A 10,062-nucleotide genomic window follows, 5' to 3' on the forward strand; every position below is an offset into this window, starting at 1 on the left:
ATCCGCTGGAGAAGGGAAAGGCTAGCCACTCCAGTATTCTTGGGCTTCCCGTGTGGCTCAGCTGGTAAAGAATTTGCCTGTAATGCAGGAGACCTGATTTTGATCCCTGGGTTGCGAAGATCCCCTGGGGAAGGGAAAGGCTATCCACTCCAGTATTCTTGCTTAGAGAATTCCATGCGACTGCAAAGAATCAGACAGGACCGAGAGACTTTCACTAACTTTAGCACAAGGGGTTTTTACATATCACAAACTCTCCATTAGAATATTCTTTTCAAGCACAGGCTGGGTGAATGTGTGTGTCCTTGAAGATAAATATGATAAAGAAAGCACTCTTGTTGTTCAGTCGCTAAGTCGAATCTGACTCTTCAACCCCATGAACTGCAGCACACCAGGCTTCCTTGTCCTAGACTATCTCCTGCAGTTTGCTCAAACTCATGTCCAGTGAATCAGTGATGTCATCCAACCATCTTACCCTCTGTCGTCCCCTTCTCTTCTTGCCCTCAATCTTTCTAAGCATCAGGGTCTTTTCCAAAGAGTTAGTTCTTCGCATCAGGTGGCCAAAGTATTGGAGCTTCACCTTCAGCATCAGTCCTTCCAGTGAATGTTCAGGGTTGATTTCCTTTAGGATTGACTGGTTTGATCTCCACTGATCCCCTTTAAAAGATTATTTCTCTTTTAAAACAAGTATTTTATTGGATTATAATTGATTTACAATGTTATTTCCACTGGACTTCCCTGGTGGCTCAGATGGTAAAGCGTCTCCCTACAACATGGGAGACCCAGGTTCAATCTCTTGGAGAAGGAAATGGCAACCCACTCCAGTATTCTTGCCTGGAAAACCCCATGGGCGAAGGAGCCTGGTAGGCTACAGTGCATGGGGTTCCAGAGAGTAGGACACTGACTTCACTTTCACTTTTTCACTTTCCACTGTACAGAAAAATGTATCAGTTGTATACACACATACTGTTGCTATTGTTCAGTTGAGCAAACTCAGGGAGATAGTGATGAACAGAGAAGCCTGGAGTGCTGCAGTTCATGGGGTCGCAAAGAATCCAACACAACTTAGCTTGACTGAACATCACATCCTACTCTTTTTTTAGATTCTATTCCCATGTAGTTCAATGCAGAGTATTAAATAGTTCCCTGTGCTATTCAGTAGGTTCTTATTAGTAATCTCTTCTATATATAGTAGTGTGTATATGTCAATCCCAACTCCCAGTTTATCCTTCCCCAATCCCTTTACCCGCTGGTTGCTGCTGCTGCTGCTAAGTCACTTCAGCCGTGTCCAACTCTGTGCGGCCCCACAGGCGGCAGCCCATGAGGCTCCCCCATTCCTGGGATTCTCCAGGCAAGAACACTGGAGTAGGTTGCCATTTCCTTCTCCAATACATGAAAGTGAAAAGTGAAAGTGAAGACGCTCAGTCGTATCTGAATCTTAGCGACCACAAGTTTATTTTCTGCATCTGTGACTCAGCTGCTGATTTATAAATAGATATCATTTCTATTGGTTTCATATATGTGATATCATATGATATTTGTCTTTCTCTGTCTGACTTACTTCATTCGGTATGACAACCTCTAGGTCCATCATGTTGCTGCATATGGCATTATTTCTTCTTTTTTATGGCTGACTAATATCCCATTGTATATTTTGACCAAATCTTCTTTATCCATTCCTCCATTGAGGGACATTTAGGTTGTTTCCATGACCTGACTATTGAAAACAGTGCTACAATGAACATTGGCGTGCATGTATCCTTTCAAATTATGGTTTTTTTGTCTGAATATATGCCCTGGGATGGGATTCCTGGATATAAGATGGATTTATTTCTTGATGGTGAGTTATTTACTCATTTTAAGTAACATCAGCATGGACTGGTGACCAATAAAGCTACCAGAATTTTCAAAACTCGGTGTAATTATCCTAAAGTATATTTTAAAATATAAATGTGTCTCATTTCATCAGGATATTAGTCAGATTCACATTTAATGAAGAGATAAATATGTACAACATTCTGGCATATTCAAGTTTGTTTAAATATTATCTGAGCTTTAGTTCTGAGTTTGATTCTATATCAGTATAGGTTGAAGGAATGAGGAACATTGAAATGCCAAACTCAAACTACTGGAATCTTCTTTGACATACAGTTTTGGACTATGGTTTACCTCACAATTATAGTGTATCACCTCAAATTTTGGGTAATGGGTTGGCATCCTTTGTACTTAAGAAAAAATTTTGCAAAATCATACAAATAAAATAATGAAATTGGTTTTATCTCTTAAAGAGGTAATGTAAAACAAAAAACAACAACAGAAAATCATATTGTCATACTTTGAGAGAAAATATGGAAAGTAAAGGTTGGTTGTCTTTTCTTTAAGTTTTTTTTTTTTATATATATGGACCATTTTTAAACTTGTATTTATTACAGTATTATTTCTGTTTTGTGTTTTGGCTTTTTAGCCACGAGGCTCCCTGATCAGGGATAGAACCAGCATTCCCTGTGTTGGAAGGTGAAGTCCCAACCAGGTTGTCACAACCACTGGATCACCAGGCAAGTCCTGGAGACTGATAATCTCTAACAGTGAAATATAAAATCTAATTATGTTACACTGAAAGTACTTACAGGGACTTATCTGGTAGTCCAGTGGTTAATATTCCATGCCTTCACTCCAGGGACACAAGTTGGGTCCCTGGTTGGGGAACTAAGATCCTCCACGTCTCGAGGTGCTGCCAAAAAAAAGTACTTATATAATTTTGGTGCCAAGTCTTTTCAAATACCTTTACCCCCTACTTCCAAGTTTGAGGAAAACACTTGGTATTTTTAAAGTTTTTCATGGGTACTTTATGGACCTTCTCCCTTCTGGGGCTTGCTCTCTAACTTCTCCCCTCCCTCCACTCAAGATGCTGGCCTTGGTACCCTGAAGTGGACTGCCACCGCAACCCAGCTACATTTCTGCTGGGTGACATTGCCACTCAAGCAGAGTGAAGCAGTGGAAACAGTTGTCTGGGAAGTATTTTCATCTCTTCCTTTGCCTCTGCCTTCAAGAAAAGACAGAAAATGGATATGCAGATGGGTTAAAGAGCATTTCCCCAAGCAGGAGAGGGTGGAAACTATTTGCATAGAATAGCATCTGGAGCCCCCAGGCACTCAAATGCTTCCAGGGGAAAGACAGCTTTCCACATTCATAGATGTTTCCTAAGGAAAGGGAGAAAGGGAACAAGGGAGGAGAGAAAAGGAGCAGGGGACTCCTTTTGTATCTGTGTCCAATATGGTTTCTTTTCATTGTTCATTCTCCATAGTCAAGGGCTCCCCAGGGGTTCTCATCTGTTACCAGGCTGGGCTGTACCTGCCTGCCTGTGTGAAAGTGGCTCAGCTGCTGCTCTGGATGAGGCAAACACACCACATCTATCTCCCTGGCATCTACCGAGCTTTCGGGCTGCAAGGATCAAGCCCCAAATGGAGCACAAAAGCAGGTCTGTATAGAAAGAGTCGACCTTTTTCATTGTCCAACACTCTTTGTGCAGACGCTGGGGGTCAGAGCTCTCTCCATATTCCTGCCAGTACCAGGAGAGGGAAGCCAGGGAGTGTAAGTACTGTAAGCTCTTTCTGGATTTTCACTTGAGCAAAAATGTAGGATTATTCATTGGCCCACCATTTCCTCATCAGTTACATCCTAAACATAAAATCCAGGACATCAATAGAACTGCTATTTTTTGATATCAACTTTTCTGTTCAGAGACCAAATAGAATATTTGAAATGGTAATGGAAGGATAATTAATGATAGAAAAGTAGAGTCTGTTTCAGATTTAAACTAGTATCCATTGGCCTCAGGAGATATCTCATTCCATATCCTTAGCCCCCTTATCCTCCTCATTTAAAATTAATTTTAAAAGGCAGATGATTGTTGGCTAAAAGAGGGAAAGTACACAGAGGAGATAGGGTTTTCTTATTAGCATAAAACACTGATAATCAATGAAGGAGGAAGTCAAGATAATTAAAAATCAGATGAGGAAAATTTACAAGTTTTATGGTGTAGTTTTTATTTAATAAGAGAAAAATTTTCATGAAAAGTAGTTAATAGACATTGGTGTCTAGATTCAGATGTGAACCTCATTCTGTAATCTCTCACGGTGTTTTATATACCCACGAATCCTGATCTTTAATCTTATCATGCTTGTGGACAAGCTTTTCTCTTTTTTTCTCAAAAAAAAATTATTGTTTACAAAGAAATTTTTCCATAATTAATATCTCTTCTTTCTAAATGCATGTGGTTTATACTTCTTGAAAAGTATTTGCCACTTCAAAGTTAGAAATAGTCAAGCATTGCTTTTAGCTGGGTTGTCCATAACATTCCATAGAATGTTCTATAACATAACATTCTATAGAAGTATTTGCATATTCTTCCTTCAACTAAAAGATTTCAAACTTAAGAAAACAACATGTATCATTGTGCCCTGCCATATATTTTGATCCTTAGCTGTAGACACCTACCTTTTCTACTTGGGCTGTATCTTTAATACTTTCCTAAATATTTCCCCTACCCCTGTTTCCTGCCTGCCTCGCTCCCCTATCATTCTTTCTCTGAGAAGACTCAGAAAATGAGCAGTCAAAAAGAAAAAAAAAAAAGGGGGCTGCTGTTCCATTCGTTCCGCCCTGCCCCCATAAAAAGCTAATATTTTCAGGTTGACTGAAAGTTTAACTTTGTGATTTTTTTTTATTTTTCAAGAAAATCCAGCGTGACGTGGCACGTGTTAGTGCCCTCTTACTTAACAAATTACACGTTTTTTGACCTAAGTTAAAAGCTGTGCAAATCTCCCTTGTCTGTGTTTTCATTGTATGGATTTCCGCGGTCCAGCCTCAGACATGTCCACGGTGGAACTCTGAAATTGAACCTCAGTGTTTCTGCCCAGAACTCCTCTCTTTCCCTCAAAACTTGAAGAAAGACACCCGTCCTCCAAGAATGTGAAATCTTCTGATGGTGCATCTCCTCACTTTCCTGTTTGCCATCAAAAAGCAGGGATGACTTGGGGGGTTAAATAACTCTCTGTCCTTGTAGGAACAACATCAGGAATATGGCCATTATCTTATTTTCAAAAAAGAATTGATCTTTCTCAGGGGCTAAAAGAGTCATAGGGGTTTAAGAGAGCCATCAGGGTTTTTAAGAGGGCAAATAATTTCTTAAAGTTTAGAAAATCGAAATGACCACAAAAGACACAGCACCTGGTTCTCTTTTTATTTCAAGGAGATTTTTAATGGCATACTGATGGTAGATCCCAAGATATTTTAGAGGAGAACCTAGCCTGTTTCTAGATGCTGGCAAGAGGTATTGTGCCTCCAAGGCTCCCAGGCAAAAACACCGCTTCCTGGGAAAGAAAATCATTTGGGATAAGGCTTTTGAAAAATCGGATCAGAGAAGTCTTGAGAAGCCTCTGTTTATTCGTTACTAAACACACCAATCCTTTCTTTTCTCCACAGACTTGCCTGGACTGACCCAAGCTTTTGCACTGGGTAATAAACATTGAACTGGTCATGCCTGGAGATAGGCACCCCCCTTTTCAGCCAAACTCCCCTTTTGCTGTAATGTGCCATTTTATTTTCAAAAGGCGAAGATATCCTAGAGCTATAAATCTCCTCTCTTTCTTCACTGGCTTGCAGCCCCTGCCTTCACGGGGGCTACCTCTCGGAAGTTATTCACATTGGGTTGGGAGAGGTCAGCGCAATGCACAGCTCCTGGCAGGTGGTCCGACACGGAAACTTGGGGCCCCATGCAGGATGGCGACCCCAAGGTGCTTTAAAGGCTCCACTGGAAAACAATGGCCATGCGTCTTTGTCTGTGTCTCCAAGGCTGTCTATGACAGCCTTTGCTTTGTGACAGATTGCTGTCCAAACACTGACCCCATTCTATCTCCAACTGGCCTGCCTTCCACTCCCAAGTATACAGAAACTTGACATCCTTCCAGAAAATAAGCTCTTTATACTCTCAAATGGAAAAAAATGAAAATTCGTTGGAGATAGGTGTAGATAGGATACTTTAGGGAGGACTGTGGCAAATGGAGTAGGGAAGACCCTGAGCAAACAGATGTTAGAATCTGGACAGTTGTGGTTAATGTCACTGGCCTTTCTCCTATTGTTCTGCACATGTAACTTAGGTTCCATTTCACTCTACTTGACCTTCCCAGTCTGATTTCCTTCCCAGTCTCTCAACTTACTGTACTATCTATTTTTATTTTTCTTAAAAATCTTTTTCCTTCTGATTTCTCTAGTTTTGACTTGATTTCATTTTTTCTTTCCCATCTTTTATTTTCCCTTTCATTCATCTATATATAGGCCTTATGTTAACCATGTAGTGGAGAGAAACCTAAGCAATGTTGATTACTCCTTCCTTTGCCCCATCTCTGCATCTTGCATAGTATAGCCCTTATTGCTTATTCATTGACATATTTTATGATGTCTGATGAGTCTATATTTCTAAAGTCCTAACACAGTATCTGTTGCTATTTGAAACTATTAATATTTGTTAAATGAATAAAAGAGAGAAGAGATTATAATTACTATAAAGTATCTAGAAATTATATTCTTTATACAGAATAGATTACAATTTCTCATTAGTTCACCAATTCTCTAGACTAGGGTTTCTCATCTCAGCACTTTTGATATTTTGGACCTGATAAATTTTTGTACATGGTAAGATGTTTAGCAATATTCCTGGCCTCTACTTACTAGATGCCACTATTCCCCGCCTCGTGATAATTAAAAATTATCTCCAGATGGTGCCAGATGTTTCTTGGGGAGCAAAATCACCCTCAGTTGAGAACCATCACTTCAGATCAGTGTGACCCAATAGAAATTTCTGAAATGATGGAAAGGTTCTATCTCTGTGCTAACACAATAGCTACAGGTACATGTGGCTACTGAACACTTGAAATGTGGCTAGTTTGAACTGAGATATATCAATACTATGTGTGCATTAATTCACATCAGATTTGAATGATGACCTCATTCAAAACAAATGTAAAATATCACATTGCCTTTAATATTGATTACATGTTGAAATGATGAAAATTTGAACATGTAGAATTAAATATAATAAATTACTCAAATTAATGTCATTTATTTCTTTGTACTCTTTTGGCTACTGGAAAAATTATGACTACATTACATAGGTTACAGGTGTAGCTTATATTATGTGTCTATTTGAAAGAATAATTTTTAGATGATCATTATTTGATTTTTGCTTTCTTTTTCCAATTTATTTTCTTGTCATATACATTGTTCTCACCTGCTCCCCCAAAATGCCATTGTTTTATTTTCTGTACTAAGCTATTTTTGTGCAATTTAATGTCTAGTTTATTATCCATGTGATCTTGAATAAGTATCTCCCTCTCTGAATCTTGCTTCATCTAAATGTCAAATCACTGAATTGTGTACAATGATTTTCAAAGTCTAAACTTTAGAATATAGCTCCAAAATGTTATTGAATCAGCTGTGTTTAATCAAGTACAACAGCTGAATGCAGCCACTCTGAAGAGGATCAGATTAAGGGCCCTCAGAAAGGCAAAGGTCAGAGCTTTGCCTTCAGATCACCAAATGAACTTCCCAAACTGTGTCCTAGAGAATGCTGGCTTGACGGAGTTTTATAGGAATTACTAGGAAGAGAAGAATTTCATAGTTAAATAAATCTGAGATATTCTGAATTAAATAAAACAAGAGAGGTCTGTTTAACTGCAGGTCTTCGCAGAAGCTTTAATACATCAAAATTCACTATAAATCAAAGATGTAGACAGAATGCAACATTTTCCACATGTATTTTTTCATGGAATTTGTATACTGCTTTGGATTTACCTGATTGTTTATGAGAATCCACTGAAGCCAGGCATGACACAAGCCACTGACATTTTAGAGAGCTCCCTCTGGGCTTCCCTGGTGGCTCAGACAGTAAAGAATCAGTCTGAAATGTGGGAGACCCAGGTTTAATCCCTGGGTTGGGAAGATCCCCTGGAGAAGGGAGTAACAATTCACTCCAGTATTCCTGCCTGGAGAATTCCATGGACAGAGGAGCCTGGCAGGCTACAGTTCATGGGGTCGCAAAGGGTCAAACACAACTGAAAGACTAGTACTTTTTCTCTGGGGACTGAAGATATCAGACTAGAAGCCTAAAATGTGAAGTCAGGGGAAAGCTCAAAGCAGAAGCAAGTGAAGAGGCTCTTGTAAATTGCTTGGGTGAGATTTTGAGGACTTGAAAATAGATGATTTAAGGGGTGTTTACAAAATTCAATCAACATGATTTAGGAGGCCCAGACAACCCAGTTCCTAGCTTGGCAACTCAGTAGACAGTGTTGGTTCCACCAAGAAATTTACAGCCCCGTTAAGGAATGTGCCATGTGCTCAGTCATGCCCGACTCTTTGCAAGCCCATGAGCTGTAGCCTCCCAGGCTCCTCTGTCCATGGAATTCTCCAGGCAAGAATACTGGAGTGGGTTGCCATTTCCTCCCCCAGAGGATCTTCCCAACCCAGGGATTAAACCTGTGTCTCCCATGTCTCCTGTGTCTCCTGTACCTCCTGTACATCACAGGTGGATTCTTTACCCGAAGTGATTACAAAACAACATCATCCACAAAAATTAGAAGTAAGTGCACAGTATTCTGCATGCAGGCAGAAGCTATAGTTTATACACGTACATTTATATAGCACATATCAAAAATAGGTACAAGATTTATGATCTTTCCAATTGTGACAACATTTATAAATGTTTCAGTTGCCTATATTTTTAAAAATTTGAATAAGGGTTCAGGATTCAATTTTGTACTTAAAACTAAAGAAGTTATGGGGGAGTGGTTACAAAGTTATAAAAATACATATTAGGATAAAAAAGACAAACGACTGACATATCAATGGCTAGGATTTTTATCATCTTGTTTACCTATATGCTTAACCCCTAGCTAAATGTCATGAAGTATCCTGGAATGTGAAGTCAAGTGGGCCTTAGTATCACTACAAACAAAGCTAGGGGAGGTGATGGAACTCCAGTTGAACTATTTCAAATCCTGAAAGATGATGCTGTGAAAGTGCTGCACTCAATATGCCAGCAAATTTGGAAAACTCAGCAGTGGCCACAGGACTGGAAAAGGTCAGTCTTCATTCCAATTCCAAAGAAAGGCAATGCCAAAGAATGCTCAAACTACCACACAATTGCACTCATCTCACACGCTAGTAAAGTAAAGTTCAAAATTCTCCAAGCCAGGCTGTAGCAATATGTGAACCGTATTCAAGATGTTCAAGATCCAGATGTTCAAGCTGGTTTTAGAAAAGGCAGAGGAACCAGAGATCAAATTGCCAACATCTGCTGGATCATCAAAAGAGTAAGAGAGTTCCAGAAAAACATCTATTTCTGCTTTATTGACTATGCCAAAGCCTGTGTGGATCACAATAAACTGCGGAAAATTCTGAAAGAGATGGGAATACCAGACCACCTAACATGCCTCTTGAGAAATCTGGATGCAGGTCAGAAGCAACAGTTAGAACTGGACATGGAACAACAGACTGGTTCCAAATAGGAAAAGGAGTACGTCAAGGCTGTATATTGTCACCCTGCTTATTTAACTTCTATGCAGAGTACATCATGAGAAACGCTGGGCTGGAAGAAACACAAGCTGGAATCAAGATTGCTGGGAGAAATATCAATAACCTCAGATATGCAGATGACACCACCCTTATGGCAGAAAGTGAAGAACTAAAGAGCCTCTTGATGAAAGTGAAAGTGGAGAGTGAAAACTTTGGCTTAAAGCTCAACATTCAGAAAATGAAGATCATGGCATCTGGTCCCATCACTTCAGGGCAAATAGATGGGGAAACAGTGTCAGAATTTTTTTCTGAGCTCCTAAATCACTGTAGATTGTGATTGCAGCCATGAAATTAAGACACTTACTCCTTGGAAGGAAAGTTATGACCAACCTAGACAGCATATTAAAAAGCAGAGACATTACTTTGTCAACAAATGTCTGTCTAGTCAAGGCTATGGTTTTTCCAGTGGTCATGTATGGATATGAGAGTTGGACTATA

The sequence above is a fragment of the Bison bison genome, unplaced genomic scaffold, assembly GCF_000754665.1.
Source record: "Bison bison bison isolate TAMUID 2011002044 unplaced genomic scaffold, Bison_UMD1.0 scf7180017864198, whole genome shotgun sequence".
Classification (NCBI taxonomy): Eukaryota; Metazoa; Chordata; class Mammalia; order Artiodactyla; family Bovidae; genus Bison; species Bison bison.